Source organism: Triturus cristatus, chromosome 5_2, assembly GCF_964204655.1.
Source record: "Triturus cristatus chromosome 5_2, aTriCri1.1, whole genome shotgun sequence".
Classification (NCBI taxonomy): domain Eukaryota; kingdom Metazoa; phylum Chordata; class Amphibia; order Caudata; family Salamandridae; genus Triturus; species Triturus cristatus.
Genome location: NC_140588.1, coordinates 725,951,518 through 725,973,105, shown reverse-complemented (window position 1 = coordinate 725,973,105; position 21,588 = coordinate 725,951,518). Strand labels below are relative to the sequence as shown.

General features: G+C 43.7%; 2 protein-coding genes across 3 annotated transcripts in view; one reads left to right on the top strand and one right to left on the bottom strand.

The window, feature by feature from the left end:
* The window catches only part of SH3BGRL (SH3 domain binding glutamate rich protein like), a 266,619-nt gene that overhangs the window by 189,244 nt on the left and 55,787 nt on the right, over positions 1-21,588 (top strand). The window lies entirely within an intron of this gene.
* The window catches only part of LOC146829185 (uncharacterized), a 64,466-nt gene continuing 49,733 nt past the window's right edge, over positions 6,856-21,588 (bottom strand). Inside the window, exon 3 of the mRNA XM_085607828.1 lies at positions 6,856-7,910. The gene's annotated coding sequence lies outside the window, so the exon portion shown is untranslated. The remainder of the gene's footprint in view (positions 7,911-21,588) is intronic.

Sequence of the window (21,588 nt, the reverse complement as noted above, 5' to 3'; positions counted from 1 at the left end):
ATGACACTGCGTGTGGGGTGAAGGCGAGAGGGGTTGCCGGTGAATGAGCGTGTTGTACAGGAGAGAAACTACGCTGAGAGGGAAGGAAAGAGGGCGGCTTTACCTTATGTAGACATGAGACAGACTGAAGGGAGGTGTACCTGTCAGTCACAGTAAACCTGCCGGCTCCTGCTGAATTCCTCATGCCGGAAAAAGCGGCAAATTATGCCGACGCGCAAGCCGCCCTGAAACAGATCTGACCGACCTCCCAAACCTGCTGGCACCGCAGCGCGCTTCTCTTCCTGCTCTGCTGGGCGGCTGCCTGAGTCCTGGTAAACACCTTCCTTGTGCGCTGGAGCGTCTCCATACCGGCTGCTGGACAGGTCAGGCAAAATAAAGTGCGAATTCAGCTAGCCAATCCCAGGAGAAATGACAGTATAATCTGGCTAGATACGAAAAGTTACTTCTGCCGTCTGGCTGCAGCCTATGCGTGGAAAACAGCAGGAAACAAAAAAATCAAAGTTGCACAATTTTAATTTAATGTTGCAATATACGAGACCAGACGAAAAGGTGACCCTGCGACTCTCTCTCCCTGAGCATATCAGGAGTGAGAAAAACAGAGTGAACTGGAGGGGAAAACCGGGGAAGAGAAACGAAAGAGGACAATAAAGACACACCAACAGTGCACAGAAAAGGAGAGAGGTAATAGACTCGGGTGTGCATGTAAGCGGAAGAGGGACTGGATAGCAAAGCGAGAGAGAACGTGCGTGTCAGGAGAGAGAGGTTATAAATCTGCAGGCGAGGAAAAAGCTGAGCCAGAGGAGACGAGTGAGAGACCAGATATGACAAGCCCGCGAGTGGTGCAAGAAACTTGAGCGAGCCGCCTCTTTCCCCGGTGCCCACCCCCGTCGCCCACCCCCGTCGCCCACTCCCCTCGCCCACTCTTTTGTTAACAACAACAAAGCCTTGTTAAATAAATGGTCTTTTTAAAGGCCTGTGAAGTACTCGGGTGGGGCCGCAGTAGGACAGACAGCAGACCACAACAGCTCCTCTCCCCCCCCACCTGAGCCAGGCAGGGGGCCTGGTGTTGCTCTGGCCCTTGGGCCATTCACACCTCGGCTCCCCGTGTGCCGGACCGGCCCAAAACCACTGTTTCCCCTGCCACCTCCGCGCCATGCACCACAGTTTGTAATGCTTTGGCTCCATCAAGTGACCAAAAGGTGCAACAACTAGGAAAATCAGTGACACTCGGTTTAGACCGGGTCAGCTGATTTTCATCCGGTAGGGTACTGTCAGGCAGAGTCGGTTTTAACCGAATTCTGGACAGCCTAATTATAAATAAGTGTGGGCGTCCAAGAAGGCATGATCGTGAGTGTGGGGGGTGGTGGGCAGAGAAGTTACGGACTGCGGGAGGGAAGGGGGGGGCAGGGGAACAAACGTTTTTAAAGTAAAGGGCCCGATAGCCATAGAAGGAGAAAAATGACGACATGGCCGTCAGGAGGAGGGACTAACAAGCCAAAAACAAGTCAGAATGCAGCGGAATGGACGGAAAGTGGGCGGAGTTTCCTTCCGGTATAGTGTATACTGCATGCTTCGCAAGGCGTGCAGCGCATGCGCTGCACCGCTAGACGAGGCCTAAAAACCCTGTAACTACTGTTATGTGCGGGAGAAAAAAGGTATCTCCAGATGCTGACTGCACTTTGTTGTACCCACCTTCCTATTCATGCGAGTCAATGGTTCAACTTTTGCATTTTGTTGATTATGAATAAAAACCCTTTGCTACTTAAGTGATTTGTACAATGTTGTTAAACATCCAAGTTATAAGAAACCAATTCATTTGTGTTAACGGTGTTGGAATGATACTGCTCCAGATCTGCTAGTCCATTGCTTGTTTCCTCTTTGCTGAGGGTGCAGAGTCTCGGTTTATATTTACCTCCACCTGGGCATAGTTTTTTCCGCATTGAGAGAGAATTTTCACTGCGCCGAAATAAATTTTCAGTTTATTTTTTAAATATATCTTTCTTAGTTTTTGATGCAGAGCAACGTGGCATTTGTCATTACATTACATTGTTTGTAGTTCTTTTAGTGCAAATCATAGCTATAAAATAATGCTGTTATTCCGTGCAAGAAATACATTTGCAATATTCTTCTGACTGGCCAGTCACCGTCCTCTATCCTAGTCCTACATGCAGTGTATTCCAACAGTTGCAATAATGAAAAACAGAACAATTACACAACCAAACCCTACCCAGTGTCTCTAGCTAGTGTCGCTATTAGTCCCATCCTTTTTAACATCTACCTGCGGCCCCTGTTCCCGTTAATTAAATCTTTTGGAGTCAGCGTGGTGAACTACGCTGACGATACGCAACTGGCCTTCTCTTTAGAGGGGGATTATGCACTATCCATGGACCGCTTCCATCAGTGCATGAACCAAACTACGAACTGGCTCAGAAGGAACTCTCTTCAGTTTAATAGCGGTAAAACTGAGGTGGTCTTCTGTTCGCCATTTAGGATTCCCAAATATCTCCCTCCCGATTTCTGTCTCACACCGGAGGAAGGACCCCTCACACCAGTTAGGAAGGTTCGCAACCTTGGGGTGATCATCGATGATGACCTTCAGATGGTGTCCCAGGCTAGTAAGACTGCTAATGTCTGCTTTGCCTTGCTGCGGGTACTTCGGAGCATTCTTCCTCTGCTCCCCAGGGAGTCGCGTGCTACGGTGGTACGCAGCACGGTATTAAGCAGACTCGATTACTGCAACTCCCTCTATCTGGGGGGTCCGCAGTATATCTTTCAAGGTTTGCTGAGGATTCAGTCAGCCGCAGCCAAGCTAGTGCTTGATCGGCGTCACCGATCTTCGTCGGCCAGAGCACTAAAGGACTTACACTGGCTTCCCGTGAGGAAAGGGTCGTTTTTAAGTCCTTATGCATAACTTTCAAAGCAATACATGGACTTGGCCCAGCCCCTCTTCAGGACAAGTTTGCTCGCTATCTACCAAACAGGCAACTTCGCTCCTCCTCAGCCGGTCTCTTGGTGATTCCGAGATTCAAGCGTACTGGGGTAGGCGGAAGATCTTTCAGCATAGTAGCATCAGGCTTGTGGAACAAGCTCCCCGTGAACTTGCGACAGTGTAACTCCCTTCTTGAATTTCGCAAGGGACTTAAGACCTGGCTATAGCCTACTGCCTAATTTTGGCAGATTCTTTTCTTGACTCTCCCTCTGTCACCATTTGATGTTGTCTTTCAGTCAAAAGCGCCAAGATGCCCGTAGGGCGATAGCTGCGCTATAAAAGTTCCACATCAATCAATCAATCAATCAATCTAGCAGCAAGAAATGTTCACTTTAATCAAAATCCGTCAAGTTTCACAGTGTTTACTGTTCATAAATCTTTTCTTTGCATAATTGGAAATTTTCGAACATTTTTCTCTCCTGAATTAGTCTAGGCACACGGACTTTGCCCTGGTAACGAACACTGTTTTCTTTCAAGTGTATCTTATGCATACCCACTTTATTAATGTTACATAGATAGTTGCGGCATAATTAGCCTCAAAAGCCTCTATTTTCATATGTAAGTAACAAAGTCAAAAAGTATAGCTCTAGCACGAAAAAGCCTTCAAACACGCTTCATTTTAGATTCGCCTGTCACAGTTGGTTGCCTGGTCCGTTCGAGAGCAGCCATTTGTTGCCCATCTTATTACATCAGTACCGCTCTCATTTTTAGATTTATTGATAAAATATTCTACAAAGGAAAGTCCGATCCCTAGAAACACTGAATTTGGGTCTAAAGCAGTCCTTTTCAGCAATAAGGAATGTTTTCTCTTTTTTCACAAATGTAACAGCAAATGTAAACAGTGGATTTCTTCAAATATCTACTTCATTCGGATGCCACATCATCTCTTATGGTGCTATTAAGTAACTAAATCTGAGGTAGACAACGGTCCCACCATGAAGACGTTTTCTCTGTTCGAGTTAAAACTTTGGATTGGATTTGATTTGCAGGAGCAAGGAGAGAAATCCTTTGTGTCTCTTCTCATTGAGCATTCCCTACTTGTTGCCTATACATTACTATATGCATGAAAAGCCTGATGATTGCACCTTTACCAAATTGGAATGGCATTTCCCCAATGTTTAATTCTATTTGTAATCTCCTTCTCAAATGTTACCTTTCAGAATAAAGGCACTCCTGGAAACTTCAAAGTGGTTTCTCCTTTTACAACTTGCAGAAAATCTATACATGTCTTTTCTCTGTGGATGTAATAGAGCAAATTTGCTGAAGATTAAAGAAATTTGCTGTTCTTAAGGCCCTTTTCACTTCAATGAAATGTTCTTGAGTGACGCACAGAAATAGTTCTCAGTGATGTGATCTTAGTGTGCACCTACTTTCATCAATGTTGGCTTCAGCAGCCTCTTTCACGCCTGAACTCATGATTGATGAAACTCTCCACATCGCCATTCTTCTTCCCCAGCCTTCAACAAAGATGAACTCTTCGCATCTGCCATGGGCACCTAAGAGACATAACTAATTTCTGTCTTAAAACTCTCCTCCTGGAAGTCAAAAAAATTGCAAAAACCTCTTTCAAATCTTAATTAGGCCCTTTTTTGATTTTTTTCTTTGACATGTTTAATGAAGCTGATACATGCTGTATAACAGTATTCTTAAATGTTAGTATGTTTGTGTGATTGTAATCAAAGTACTAGCCATTTGGTCTATTATCTTCTCTGAACTCCACTTAAAGCGTATTTCCTTTTATTCAGGCTATTCAGTATCAACTCGCCTCATGACGTGGCACACCATTTTCTGAGGAAATATTCAATGATCATTGAACTTCTTGTTCAGTAGCTTCAAAACCATAATTTTCTTCCACCAAACCTTTTTCCATAAGAGTTGCTTATAGCACCATATGTCATTTTGCAACGGCGTCAAGGTGCTGAACAGGCATACTAAGCAGAACAAAGTTTAGGGGCAGATCAGTGTGAGGAAATTCCCTAGTCTGTCATTCTCCAGGCATTGTCCCATATGGAACCTTGAGTACTATCTGGTGCTCTGTTCCTGAAGAGATTGACCGCCATGTTTTATCTGTTCAAATGATTATTGCTGGGTCTAGTGTGTGGTGGAGAATTGGAGAGCTAAGCCAGTACTTTAGTGGGATGCCAACATTTTCATGTTTGAGGGACTATTATTCCAGTAGGACCTCCTTATAATGCATGTCATTTGAAACATATTTTTTGACTAGTAACCGATATAGTACAATCAGGGCTAGTCTAGTTTGATCCGGTTTCCACATGTTTAGGAACAATCTGGCTGTCTTATCTTGCAGTACTTGTAACTTGAGTTTGGGCTTTGTTCGTAGGCATGTATATAGTGCTTTAAAGTATTGTGGGCATGCTATCAAGAGGTCTCTGCTTTACCCATTGTAGGTTTTTTAGGAGTGGGGAGATTCTCCAAGTCATCCTGAGCTCAACACCAGATAGTAATTTGCATTGCTAATGAGAAGTTTGTGCCTAAGAGATTGTAAGGGTGAGTCCTATGCTTGCGGACCAGTTGAATGAGAGTGTGGTGAGATGGCCTTCTCCCGTTGCCCCAAATCTTGAATCTGCTTAGACTTGGTGCCCCAAGAACCCGGAAAAACTCAATTGAAATAGACTGTTGTGCTGTCAGAGAGGACTATTTTAAAGAACAAAGGTCCTTGGCATAGGAGGAAATAATGTAAACATTTCAACATAGACTACAATGAGCACTATGGATGGTCTTCCAATGTCCAGCCGGACAGAGGAATATTTATTCAATTGAGATAGCAAAAGGATGAGCGAAATACAGGGCACAACAGGGATAGCTAACGGCACAAGCCTGTACCGAGCGTTGGAGTAAAGGGAAAGGGAGTTTAGACACAAAAAGGAAATAACAGGCAAGGAATTGGTTGAAGAAGAGCAAAAGGCAGCTTACATTTACATGTTAATACTACGTAAGCTCATACCAACAAACAACACAATGATTTTTCACAATGGTTAAATTGTGGTGTTTGCTACAAAGGTCGACGTTTCGATCCCTAGCTCTCAATACTACGGGATCATCATCAGGACTAAAGTGTGAACTGGTGCCTGATAGGTAGTGTCAGGAAGCCTTAGGCGTAGTCCTAAGGAAGTCTGACTAGAAACAGTGGATAAACCGGGCGATGGAGGGAATCAGCAGTCAATGTAGCGTTGGAGCTCGGGAGTGCAGGAAGGAGCTCAAAATGCTGGAACGGATGTGATTGGGACCCGGGTAGTTAGAATTGTGCAGCGGAAATGGCTGCGGTAGGGCGCGAGGCCGGAGCTCTCGAAGAGTAGCTGGGGGCCGGAGGACGCAAGGATCTGCTGTTCCGTGGGGTGTGATAGCCTAGTCAGTGAGGACTAGGCCTATATTTGTATAGGATACTGTGGCATCATGGGCCAGGATGGGTTTGAAACACCCCCAGCTCACCACATTAACAATTATAACTTGAAAGTTAATGGTAACTTAACACGCCCCCTCTCCCTGTCGTTCTGGGAAAATAGGGAGTGGGGTAGTGTGTGGCAAAAGGGAATAAAAACAATCTGAAACTAGGTAACTTGACCTATCCGTGAATAACATCAGTGGGCATATCCTAGGGCAAGCTATGCAGCTTAGCATTCTGCCCTCTGCTAACACTAGGGCCATGCACAACCCAGTCACTAATAGCCGCAAGCATATTAATACAATTACCAATTTCATTGGTATATAATCACAAACTGTGTATCATTCTTTAAGTGGTTGCCCTCAACATACTTTATGGTCAGCGCCCCCCTGCTGGGTCAGACATTCAATATCATTACAGATGTGCATTTAGGTATGTACAGTGGTAGGGGATTTCTGGGCTTTGGAAACAATAATATATCAATTCTGTAGGACAAAACAAATCTTGTATAGCTATGACTAATTCGGTTAATTACTTTTTCAAGTGCAATTAATCTCTTGACCATTCTGGCAACTTGTACCGCCTATACATCAGCAGTGGCCTTAGTTATTAGCCTACTTCAACACTATATCAATAAGTGCGATCAGTTGCCCCATCTAATGAAGTTGAGGAAAATGCGAGCTGAGCAATACATTAAGCAGTCATTTGGCCCTCTCCCTTGAAGGGAACAAATAACCCAATCTATTTATTATTATTAATACTACTACTAATAATAATAAGAGTAACACGAAGAAGTTATTCACTGAGAGCAACACACCGAAGATTAGATCTCTTAGCAATATAGAAGATAGCTAGCTGTGTGATAGTCAACCAATTTAAGAAGTGAACAGACCTCTTAAAATAAAAACTGTCTGTCAGAGTGGCCCTGAAGATTTAGAAAGTGAAGACACCAATAACCAAAGAGTGTTCCCTATGTGATTCTTCCTCAATTATCAACACAAATAATAGCTCATACTGATTCATACATTTAAAGCATACAACCAATAAGCCTTGTTTTTAGTAAAACTTACATCTCCTCCTTTATTTTACAAAACAGATTATGCAAATCATTGATAAAAACACTTCATGAATACATTTTAATATCCCATTCATTTAAAAACACTATAGTTCTTATTTATAATTAATTTCCCCTCCTAGGGACAATCCTTAGTTTTTATCCAAGTGTAGAGGATAGTTCAACAACTTTGGAGTACACATCTCATACATTAGTGATTTATATTGATCTATATGATGTGTAATTTTACATATATTCCCAAAGAAACATATCATGAGAAAGTATTTTCAAACATACACACAGATTGTCTATCAAAAGAAAAAACAATTAGAAAACTAATATCATTTAAAACAATTATCATATTATTTAAAACCAAATGTCGACGCGGCGTTTCTGTGGACTGGAGTTAGGTGACACCACCTTCTTCAGGACAGGTTTATGCATAAAATACAATATAGTTGATTCTAAAAAATTCAAAAACACAATGTATATGTAAGCGTTTAACAAATGAGGGTATAGCTAAAAACTGACACTAGCATATTAGTGTGAACACATCCATTCTATTCCACTTTCAGACCCTGTGATGAAACAGATTATTCGAACAGTGTCACCACTACTTTTCCAAAAACACTGTTCACTAAAACGCATTCACTCTCCCACTCGTTCTACTTATTGACCAAACTCTGACTTACTTCGAGATGCTCACTACTGAAATTCTTCAGGTTTCGTAGAGATTCATTCATTATTTGGCGGGGATTTCCCTCCTATTAAGCTGACGGTCTGAAATCTATATATGTCTAAAATTAGTGCATAGATCTTATAAGTTAAGGGCATTGTTTTCCAATGGATGCATCAGGGATTTATTAAGCTCAACCTTTAGATCCGGATATTATTGCTTAATCCTAAAATCTGTAAAATCCATTCGGCCGTGGCTTTTTCAATGCAATACGGTAGATGGACACGGGAATTCATATTTTCGATAACCAGTAGTCCGTTTATGTATATCTTCGTAGCGATTCTATTAGAAATATATATAATTCATTTTTAATATTCATTAATGCTAAATCTGTTGTTTTAGGAAGATGCATTTTTTTAAATCAAATTATTTTTTAAGAAATTTTGATCAGCTATGTAACATTAAAATATTCACCTGGTCACAACATACCATACAATTCTAGTGGGTCACATGAAAATCAATCAATAAAGAAATGAAAAAAAAAAACTATATAAAGATCATCAAATTTAGATTCTATAAACCATGGGAGCCTGTCCTAAAAAGATTGTAGAGAGAGGAGTCAATATTTATTTTGTCTTAGTATTTCAGCTCACAGAGCACAAGAGTTTGCACTCTTCCCCCAAACCTGTACTTGTCCACTGGGGTCAGAGCAATGTGTGTCCCTGAGAGGAAGTTTTCTGTCTTCTGTCAGTATATTGCTGTTTCTTTTATCTGCATGTATACCTGAGGACTATACTTTTTCTTCCTCATCAGCTTACTTCTTGCCCATCTGACCATTGTCTGAAGTGTGCTACCTCCAGTCGATTTTTGAAAGTTGAGAGGGCTCTCATCTACAACTTGTTTGAGTGTAATCTTGGCTGTGGGCAGTGGCGGATGGTAATTTTACCAGGGAGGGGATTGGGGGGCATACATGTACACATACAGCTCACTCACACCTGTTCATTAATTCACACACACACATTCACAACACTCACTAGCACAGACATACACATACGAATGCACGAAACAAAAAACAAAGCACATAGAAACTTACTTCAGCACCAGCTCTCCGACCGGGAAACATCAGAGGTCTCCAGGAGGATTGGGATTGCTACCTTCCCTCATCAGCCAATGAGGGAAGTGAACGGTCCCAATCTAGTCACAGAGTTGGATGGGGTCATTGAGACTGCTGACCCCACCCGACTCTGACGAGGTGTCACTGATTGACATTTGGTCCTGGGCACATCAGGGCTTAAAACTCAAGCTCCCAGGTCTGAGACAATCGGTGACGCTCCCCTTCGTCACGAGGCACTTTTACCAGGCTGAGGGGGTCACCCCCACGGGGCTATGACTCCTTCAGCCTATCAAAGTTCAGCTCATGTAGCCAGGAGCCTGCTCATTAGTGCATGTTATAGCTCCTGGCTCTCTGACCTGAACCAGAAGAGTGTCTGTCAGGCTGACCTTTGTTTTGCCTGACAGACCATGTCCTTGCTTGGAAAACGGACCGCTTAGGGCCGGACCGGCCGTGGCGGTCACTGGGTGTTTCCCCGGTGTGCTGCCAAGGTGGGGGCTGGTTTTTGGGCACCTGGGGGGCTTTTTTTGTTACCTGGGGCCGGCAATATCAGTCGCCTGTAACAGAATCTGCCGTATCCAGCCCTAGTAAACAGCTTGGCCGCACCCTCGTCCAGAGGCCAGCCGAGCAGTTTGCAGGGGCTGGTTTCGGTTCCCAGTCCGGCCCTGAGGCCGCTGCTGGCTGTGGGGCATGTATCATCTTGGCCTTTCTTTTTTTTTTTTTTATCTTCCTCATGAGAGGACTTGTCAGAAGCTGCACGCCTACAAATCATTTTTCCTGCCTATCACAGTTTGAGCAATAGCTGTGTAACCATAATGTAAAGTTGAAAGGCAGTAAACCTATTTCGGTTGTCTGTGTGAGAAATCTAGGAGTTAATTTGGATTAAGCTTTAACTCTTCATGCGCAGCTCAGATGAACAATCAACTCTTGCCTTTTTTCAGATTCGCATCCTGAAGAGATTTCTTTATTTGTTCTCTTTTTTGCATAAGGTGCTGATCCTTGATACATTTACAATAGCCAGATGTGGTTACTATAATAACGTTTATTTTGATTTGCCTGATTAACAGGCTTCAGTCAGTCCAAAGTTATGGTGCTAGATTTTCACTCAGGTGGTCTATTTACACACTGCTCACTCTCACACGCCAACAACATCTTCCTAGGTGACTTCAACTTTCACTTGAACGTGAAAAGCGCACTGCAAAGGTCAAACCTACAAAAAAGGCTCAACCTTAGATGCTATCATAGCTTATGAAGAAACACTAGCTATTGAAAGCATCCCTCCTGTTAAATGGTCGGACCACTACATCGTTTAATTACACCTCAACAAAGTGCATTTCCACCCAACCCGCATGCAAAAAAGCTTCCAATGGACAAGAAACAGAAGGCAAGTTCCACTAGCGGACCTTGAAGAAAGAATGTTAGCTCAACTAAAAACACATTGAGAGGAAATATAAAAAATTGTGAATGAAAATGCTTCCTTCTTCCGCAACGCCCTGGACAAAGCAAAAATACGCCCCAGAGAACTCTTCAATGTCATCAAACAGCAAACCGCCAAACCAGCACCAAAAACTCCTCCGATATCCAAAGAATGGTGTGAAAAATTTGCCAAGTTCTTTAACGATGAAATCGCGTAAATACAGCTCTCCCTTGACAATCAGAACCAGTCCTCTACAGAGATCCCCCCCTCCTGAGAAGGAAGTTAACAAACCATACCCCCTGTCCGCACTTTCATTCTTTACACCTCAACACAACAACGGATACAACAGACACAAAGGCCCCATACATCTCCTGGGAACTGGAAGGTATTTTACCCACTTTCAGAGGCGGACATATCCGCTCTGCTGGCTACATCTAAACCTTCCTCCCACCTAGCTGACCCTCTACCAGCCTCCCTGGCAAAAAACTCAACGTCGCAATAACCCTGCTTAGGACAAAAATTATAAACAGTTCATTGATGACTGGAGTGATCTTGGACTTCCTAAACTCAGGCAAATTATACCTCTACTGAAAATGGAAGCAGACTCAAATGACAAACACTTTCAGCTCTGTTTCTAATTGCCCTTCCCTAGCCAAAACTCCAGAGATTTGTTCTCTCACAACTCAATGAACACATCAAAGCAACAATCTCCTGAACCCTAACCAATCTGGACTCAGAAAAGGAAGCAGCACGGAAACCGTTATTTTGAGCATAGTAGATAACCTTCATAAATCCCTGAATACAGACCTTTGTTGCCTGCTCATTCTCCTTGACTTATCAGCGGCCTTTGTCGCGGTCAATCACAAGCTCCACCGAGACTCCCTCCAAACAAGGAATGGTGAGGAGGAAGTGGTGCTACGCTGGTTCACATCCTTCCTACAGAATCGCTCTCAACAAATATTAATAAGCAACCAGACCTCTTCTACAAGGACATTAACCCGGTGTGTCAGGCAAAGCTCCATCCTCTCACCCACTCTATTTAATATCTACATGGAACCCCTTGCCGTCATCCTCAATGACTCAAACATCCCCTTCCACCTATACACAAATGACATCCTACTATGGAGGAGTGTGGCTCAATGGTTAGAGCGGCAGACCCTGAAGCAGAGTTCTGGCCAGGGACCAGGGTTCGATTCCCGCCTCGGCGGGGCTCGGGCTCAATTTCCTCAGACCTGTCTATTCTCGCCTCGGTGCCCATTCTAATCACGGGCCCCACGCTGCAACTCTGGGCAATAGCTTGCTTAGCCTCCACACCGGCCCCAACAGCGCTAAGGAAGCCTGGCTTCACCCTGGGGGTGCCCAGGAGTGGACACTTCACAGGGAAAGCCAGGAGGGGTTCCACAGCGGTATGAGTATCAGCGCCAGGAAACCGCAAAAGGCGACACCGCAAGGTGACGTCTGGTGACAGTGCGCTCTATAAGTACCTTGACATTTACATTTACATTTATGTATGGAAATCTCCTCGCTGGGAAACATACATCGGCTAAACTCCACCCTCCGAGATTTCCAGCACTGGCCATTTCGTACCCACCTAAAACTCAACCAAGACAAGGCTGAAATTCTCCTCATATCAAAATCGGAAGTGTCACCCCGAATGCAAGATTGGATCAACTCCATAGATGCTCTTAACTGCAATCTAATAGTAGCTAGTTCCGTCAAATCCTTAGGAATCACACTGGACCCCAAACTGTCTATGAAAAACCGCATAAAGAACATAGCCTAGAGTGCCTTTTACAACCTGAAACTGCAAAAAAAAAATCAAACCCTACCTACTACTCAGTGATCTCAAGTCCGCCACGCAAGCTCTAGTGCTGTGTAAATTAGACTACAGGAACGCCACCCTAACAGGAGCTTCTGCCTCCTACCTTGCTGCCCTCAGAACTCTCAATGTAGCAGCCAGAATGGTCACAGAATTGAAAAAAATATGACCACCTCTTCCTCGCCCTGAATGAACTGAAATGGCTCCCAATGGAAGCCCGATGCAGCTTCAGAACTGCTTGTCTCACTCACAAAGCCCTCCACACGGGGAATACTGCCTACATTGCCTCAAAACTCAAAAATTCAGGTCAGACGAGAAACCTAAGGAGCTCAAACACCCTACTCTTCATTCCTCCCAAATTCCATAAACAAAAAACTCTGGCACGCTCTTTCTCGAGCAATGCCCCTAAAATCTGGGACTCCATACCAACACACATCAGGACAAACCCCTTCTGCTTGAGCTTTAAGAGACAGCTAAAGGATCTCCTCCTCAACAGACACTTCAACTAGGGGGTCATCAGTCGCCCAATGTAGACTGGCTCTTCCTCCCATTCTCTCTTTATACCATGCCCGAGCTACTTCTCTCCCTCCGTGCTCAGCCGATGACTTGATTGAACTCAAATCAGCTGTTCTTGTTTGACTTTTATTTTGTGTAAACTGAGTGTGTGAGCTGTAAAGCACTCTGATCCCCCAAGATATAAAACTCTTAAATAAATAATCATTTGGTTACTGTACTTTAGATGGTATCGTCCGTCTAAATCTGTTAGATCTGACAATCAAACTGTATTTCCTGTTTCTCAATTTTTTCGCTCATTGCTTGGTGGCTGACGAAGCCTTTTCCATTGCTGCTGCAAGAGGATGGAACAAATTACCAGTACAATTTAGGAAAGATACTACTTTTTAAAAAGCCTTGGAAACCCAGTTCTTTCTTCAAATATTATTTTGCAACCTTTTTTTCTTTGCTGATTAGAGCCAGGATATCGCAATTAGGGTGATGGATTTACACACTACAAATGCCAGAAAAACATAGAGGTCAGTGATGTGAGATTATGTTGTAGAAGGACGGAAACTGTTTTGTTGTGAAGAGCCCTGGTTGAGGTTGTGCAGGAACTCGGATTGTATTTCCTGTCCAAGTATAAGTTAATCCACCTCCAGCTAATGTGAGTTAAATAACCCTTTAAGCATGAGTAGCCCAGTGCCTGAGTTGACTAAGGCACAGCTATAAACACTGCCTTTCACTCTATTCCTTAAGCTTTAGATTTACAGTGGGAGTAGTATTGCTAAAATGGTGCCCCCAAAGTGCTTTGGGGCGGTCAAGTAAGAGGTTACTTAATTTGTTCTGCATCATCTGTAGAATGTGGATTAAAAGAGTAGCATATGTGCGAAGAGTTTGGGTATCCTGCATAAATTCTGGAGAGAGGGTGTTCTGTTGGCTTTTTTGTTCACAATTCTCACAAAATTATCAACACAAGGAAGAGTGTTTTCATATAGGGAAATAAAAGGAAAACTTGTTATGATGCATTTACATCTTAAAGCAAAACCTGTGATTCTTTTTTTTTTTCCCAAGTGAGGGTTAGGTGTACCACAGACCTTTTCTGAATTTCTAAATGATTTTGCAAACGTTGTAGTCTTAAAATCATTCATCTTAAAGGTTATTGTTTTTCGAAATCAAATAATGGAATAAACTAAGACACAGATGCTGTAAAACTATCTTTAATTGATTTATGTTCAGTTAAGTCAGATGTGTTCTCTTTTTTAAAAAAAAATGTTCGAGGAATGTGAGCTGTAGATCACATGCTTTGCATACTCCTGCCATCTAGTGTTGGGTCCTGATGTTTGTAAGTTGTTTTTCATCGAAGAAATCTTTTCAGTCACAAGGTAAGGGGACTCCTCCTTTCGGTGATAGTGCGCATGGGCATCGACTCCATTGCTAGATAGTTTGTTTCCGCTATTGGGTTCGGACGTGTATTGCTGCACTCTGTTTCGAATCGGTCCTCGGGTGCAATCCGCTCTCCCCTCCACTGTATTATTTTCAAACGAGTTCCCTTTTCTCCGCGGTTTGACTCAACATCAAGAAATCTCCAATTTCAATTGTGATTTTCACGAACTGCTTTCCGGCCTTTCCACAACGGTCCAGCACCTGGTCGATGGAACGGACTCTGTTTAAATTCTGCCCCCTGTGCCACGCGAAGTATCCCTGTACGGACCTACATCAGGTGTGTAACTTGTGCTTGTCCCCCGAGCACAAGAAACAAGACTGTTACATGTGTCGATCCTTAACATAGAAGACAACTCTCCGTGATCATCGGGATCTACGTCAAGAGATGCAGCAGCAGCAGTTGGATGACACACCGGATCTCTTCGGCGAAGACTCTGAACAAGAGGAAGTCTCAGCGGCTGAAGAACATGCTTCAGCGGCATCGGACTCCCAGGCAGAGTTGCAGATTGTCCTCAAAGACGATGATGTGCCCCAGGGACAAGGAGACGTGAGTACGGAAGACCCTTACCCCTTCGCCGTCCCTAGAAAATGTAAGGCTTCTGCACCACCTCTGCGGTCAGGCCAAGGTCGGCACTGAGGTCGGCCAACGCTCCGCCTTCAGGCTCACACCAAAGCGCTCTGACAAGCCTTCCAACTCGGGACCGAATCGGTCAAAACCCGCTTCTGAGCCGAAACCTTTGGGCTCGAAACATAAAATAGCCACAGAGCCGAAACCTTCTAAACTGAAACCAAAGAAGCATTCCTCAGAGCTGAAATCTTTGGCACCGAAAGGACATTCCAGCTCGGCACCGAAAGCTTTAGTACTGAAAATTACACAGCTTCCAGTACCGCAATTGGATCCAAGCATGGACATTATACCACCCAAATCGGATCCGAAACGGAAAAAACTCTATATTAACCTGGATACTGGATATATTCACGCTAAACCACCATCCAAACAGAAGCTTCCGGATGGCAACAGCTCCACAATTTCATTGAAGAAGAAACGTGTGAGCAAGTCCTTTCCACACACTACCATCTCCTACTCCTCCCTCTCTGCCACAATTTGATCCCTTACCCATTACACCTTGGCGGTCTCCTCTACCTTGATGCAGATGGCACTGATGATAATGACACACAGTCACCAGTAGATCCTTGGATGGATTATACCATTGATCTTCCACAGGATACAGACCCAGATCTTTACCCTGTCAGACCATCTCCACCCGATGACAATCTGTTATATCAGGAGCTCATTGTTAGAGCTGCACACTACCATGGGGTAGAGCTCCATAAAGAGTCCTTAGAGGAGGATTTTCTCTTTGAAACTCTAGCAATACATAAATGCAGTCAGACACTGCCTATGCTTAAGGGTATGTTAAGGCACACAAACGACATCTTCAAAGACCCTGTACGTGCTATGATCCTCACTCCTAGAGTGGATAAAAAATACAAGCCTTCCCCAACTGATCCTATTTTTATTAAGGGTCAGTTGCCACTGGACTCTGTGGTGGTACCCAGTGCTCAAAAGCGAGCCAATTCTCAAGCATCTGGGGATGCTCCTCCCCCAGATAAGGAGTTGAAACTCATTGATGCTTCTGGCAAACGTTTAGCTGCACAAGCAGCTAATCATTGGTGTATTGCTAACACCCAGGGTCTCCTTGCAAGATATGATAGAGCCCACTTAGATGAAATAGAACAACTTCTACAGTTTCTCCCAGATGAACATAAGGTCAAAGCACAAGACTTAGTTCTGGAGGGTAAACTCCTTTTCAACATGTCCATTAGATGCGCTCTAGATGCGGCCGATACTGCAGCTAGAGGGATAAATACAAACATCCTACTCCGGAGACATGCCTGGCTACGCGTCTCAGGTTTTAAACCTGAAGTACAGCAATCTATTCTAAACATACCCTTTGACAAAAAAACACCTTTTCTGACCTGAAATTTATCAAGCACTCAAAGATGGAAAAAGATGCAGATGTGGCAAAATCCATGGGAGCGATACAGTCTCCCTCTAACAGGGGTTCCTTTTGTCACTCATTTTTCAGGGGAGGGTTCTAATCCACAGGGAAAGACCGAAACACTTACTCTTACAAAAACACTTCTCAATCATCCTTTACAAAAGGTTTTGTCAGGGAAGGCTACAGGGGAAACAGTCCAAGGGGCAGAGGTAAAAACTTTACACCCTGCAATTCCCCTTCCCAAAATAAGCAGTGACTTCCCCACACTTCCCTCAGACTATTCCACACCTGTCGGAGGAAGACTTTAACACTTTCTCCCCATTTGGGAATCAATAACAACCGACAAATGGGTGATTGGAATTATCCAACATGGTTATTGCCTGGAGCTTACCAACAATCCTCCAAACATTCCACCTCGATATCACAAATTGTCAACAGACCATCAGCACTTGCTCCAACAAGTAGTGTAATCTCTATTACTCAAAGGGGCTATAAAACCAGTCCCACTCAGTACCAAGGCTCAGGAGTTTATTCCCTTTACTTTCTAATTCCCAAAAAGGACGGCTTATCAGGACCTATTCTAGATCTCAGAGAGTTAAACAAATACATACTGTCAGAACACTTTCCCATGGTGACTCTGCAACAGGTACTTCCTCTTTTACAACAAGGCGACGTTGTGTACTTTGGATCTAAAAGACGCCTACACATTCACATTCAAATTCATCCAGCTCATCGCAAATACCTCAGCTTTGTGATAGCAGGCAAACATTACCAGTTCAAGGTACTTCCGTTTGGCGTCACCACAGCCCCCAGAGTGTTCACCAAATGTTCCTCAGTAGTAGCTGCTCATCTCAGAAGACAGGGTTTCCATATACAAAAGTCTCATCTGTGCCTGGCACAAGTGCAATCGTATCTAGGAGCTTCTCTCAAAGCTCTAGCCTCTCCCAATGTAGCCAGGATTCACAATATTCAGGCCACAATACTACAATTCAAACCCAATCAAACATTACCAGCCAGCGTTGCTATGCAGCTGCTGGCAATGATGGCATCCTGCATTGCAATCGTACCTCACTCGAGGCTTCAGATACGTCCTCTGCAGGAATGTCTAGCGCATCAGGGGAATCCGTTGCAAGGTCAATTAACCGATCTACTGTTGGTAGACGGCTGCACCCATCACTTTCTGCAGTGGTGGAACCTTCAGAACTTATCAAAAGGGCGGCCCTTCATAGACCTGATTCCAGAGACGGTACTGACAGCAGATGCATCTTTAACCGGTTGGGGTGCTCATCTCCAACATCACACAGTACAAGGGCTGTGGTCAGACAATCACAAATGTCTCCACATCAACTACCTGGAACTTCTAGCGGTGTTCCTAGCACTCAACGCTTTCCACACTCACCTGCTACGCAAAACTGTCTTAGTCCGCACAGAAAACATGACAGTGATGTATTATCTGCAGAAACTGGGAGGGACACACTCTCTCCAGCTGTCCCGCCTGGCACAAAGCTTTTGGAATTGGGCATTTCATCACAGAATTTATCTCCTAGCAGAACAATTCTAGGGGTAGGCAATCAAATTGCCAACCTGCTCAGCAGACACAGCCAGCAAGTTCATGAGTGGGAACATTATCCCAAAGTTCTTCTTCCCTACTTTCAACAATGGGGATTTCCACAGATAGATCTGTTTGCTACAGTCCACAATGCAAAATGTCCAAACTTCGCATCCAGATTCCCACACCGTCTATCTAAGGGCAATGCTCTATGGATGAATTGGTCAGGAATATTTGCCTATGCTTTTCTGCCTCTCCCACTAATTCCATTGCTGTTTCGGAAGCTCATAAAAACATCCTTCACACTGATATTAGTAGCCCCCACATGGCTTTGTCAGCCTTGGTACACCACCCTGTTAGAACTGTCAGTGTTGCCACATCAAAAGCTACATCTCACACCCAGTCTCCACACTCAGGGCCATGGAGAAATCCGACATCCACATCCCAGAGAACTCAACCTAGCGATTGGCTCCTGAAGTCATAGAGTTTGGTTATTTACAATTACCACCAGACTGTATGAATATTCTCATATAGGCTAGAAAACCAACTATTAGAGTATGTTATACAGCAAAATGGAAATGGTTTCTTATCTATTGTAATAACATCAATCCACTTGATGCCTCAAAACATAATTTGTTACCTGTTGCATTTACAGCAATCTAAATTAGCTTACACATCCATCCGTTGACACCTAGCAGGGGTAGCTGCATACTTGCAAAATAGACAACACTTATCTCTGTTCAGATTACCAGTGATCAAAGCCTTCATGGAAGGGTTAAAACGGGTGATCCCACCAAGTGTTCCCCCTGCACCAGAGTGGAACCTAAACACAGTCCTTACAAGGCTAATGGGTCCACCTTTTGAACCAATGCACACATTTCAGTTACAATTCCTCTTATGGAAGGTTGCATAGCAATAACCTCACTAAGAAGAGTTGGTGAACTTCAGGCATTAACTATATAAGAGCCTTTCTTTCAACTTCATAAAGATAGAGTAGTTCTTCGATCCAATCCTAAAATTATCCCTAAAGTAGTTTCTGCTTTTAATATCAATCAATCAGTTGAATTACCTGTGTTCTTTCCTCAACCTGATTCTGTAGCTAGAGAGAGCTCTACACACACTTGATGTTAGACGAGCTATACTATACTATATAGAAAGAACCAAAGAATTGCGGAAAACAAAGCAACTATTTGTTGCTTTTTCCCCACCACACAAAGACAATCCCATATCTAAGTTAGGTTTTGAAAGATGGATTGTAAAATGTATCCAAACATGTAATGCCAAAGGAAAAAGCACTTTAAAAATACCCCCTAGAGCACATTCCACTCGCAAAATAGGCGCTACTATGGCCTTCTTAGGGAATATTCCCCTAGCCGACATCTGTAAGGCAGCAACATGGTCTACACCGCATACGTTCACCAAGCACTATTGTGTAGATGTGTTTGTGAGACAACAAGAAAATGTAGGCAAAGCAGTACTTAAAACACTGTTTCAGACAACTACAACCACTACAGGTTAGCCACTGCTTTGGGAGTATACTGCTACATAGTCTATGCAAAGCATGTGATTTACAGCTCACATGCCTCGAACAGAAAATGTTACTTACCCAGTAAGCATCTGTTCTTGGCATGTAGAGCTGTAGATTCACATGCGCCTTCCCGGTCTCCTGTAATGGTTGTAGGTCTCAATTTACATTCCTATGCATGGACATCTGTATTCTATACTTACTAACTCCATTCTCACCCTCTGCGGTAAAACAATCTAGCAATGGAGTCAATGCCCATGCTCACTATCACCGAAAGGAGGAGTCACCTTCCCTCGTGACTGGAAAGACTTCTTCGAAGAAAAACAACTTGCAAACATCAGGACCCAACAACATCTAGTGTTGGGTCCGGATGTTTGCAAGAGAGTGCAAAGCATGTGAATCTACAGCTCTACATGTGAAGAACAGATGCTTACTGGGTAAGTAACATTTTCCTTTTGGGCCATTTCAACAGTGTACAATATTACAGGAGATGCACCATTGATGCGCAGCATAGGGTTTGCATGGACCTTTTAGAGTCTGGCAAAAGTAGCAATTTTGAATGAGACATACAGGGCATCTATAGGTTCATATACTAGTATCACATGCCATTAAATTGAACGAGTTACAACGAAATGAACAAAAAATGAACAAAGTTTTAAGAAAATGGTACCCCCTTCCCTCACGCTCTGATTCAATCCTATTGAGTGTAGCACAGCATCTGCGTGCTGCAGTGTTAATTCGATATAGAAGAGATCCCAACACACCATTAACAGTGCACCCAGCCCATGTCAGAGCTCAGACAGTTTGGTCACCTTGTTTGTGTACCAACAATACCAGGAGGTTTGTCTTCTGATGTCTGTCCTGCAGCAGAGGGGTTGTCTGTATCGTCCGTGTTCAAGTCAAGAACCATACCCTCCCCATGCCATTAAATCATCTGCCAGTCTCACTGCTTTCAAATGGATTTCTTGGAACTCAGGATATTTCGTTGCATCTCTCAGCGATTCAGCCAACAAGGGAGGTCTAGGGCTCAGCCATCTAATGGCTATGCAATGCTTAGCCAGTGTCAACCTAAGTATTACAAAACATCTGCTAAGTTTTCATTTTTTCTTTGTGGGGCCTAGGGTCAAGACTGATTTGCATATAGCTGGGTCTGAACTGAGGTGGCGAAGTGAGCTAAAGAATGGTGATGGATTCAACCCAGATCTGTGACTTGGGGTTAGTGTCTGAAAAGTTTCAGCTCTTCGTCCATCATCTCCTTGTGTTTGCCTAGTCTCAGTAGACAGTGTTTCAGCTCCCTCTGGATTGTCCAGCCCAAGGGCCTGTGTAAGTGTTGCAAGAATTCATCACAGTAAGGTGTGATTTGAGGATAACCCCACATGACATGGAAAATAATCCACTGGTGTGTGTCCTCAGCGCACACAACCAGGGTCCATGTCTGGGCAATTAGCATGTAGTATTTGGGGGGGAAAGGTACACAATGTGAATTATGTTGTATTGGATTAGCTCAATTCTGTAATTTACTGATACTTACAATATCACAAAAAAGAGACTAGGGAAAAGAAAGCCTTCTCTGAATCCCCCATCATACATGAAAACTCAGTCAACAGAGAAGAGCTACACCCATTAAGACTCCTTATACAGGACAAAAGAAAGTGACAAAGATATAATTATCCTTCACTATCCAAATTACAAAACAATTCTAAGAGGAAAAGGCAACCCTTGTTTTAATACTGCCCTCAAATACTTTGCAGTGTCATGCTTCATCATAGGGCCGCATCTGACGCCCAGGTGCAGACCAACACACTGGACGGAGTTCGGAGTTGTAGTGGCGTGAGTCTTTGGAGTAAGTGTGACAACAAGACCACGGTCCCACAATGGTCCCAGGTTTGGAGAATTGATGATAAACCCTTAAATTTGTTCCCTCTCGGAAATTTCCCAGAGTACACGATTGCAGCGGCATTGGCCGCCTTGATGATACAAGGTAAAAAACTCCAAATAGGGGTATAGACCAGAGAACACGGGACCAACACCCTGACGAATGCCAGTACGACCCAGATGGGCGTGTAAAATTGGCTGAAAAATGTTGGTATACGCAGCAGGGATT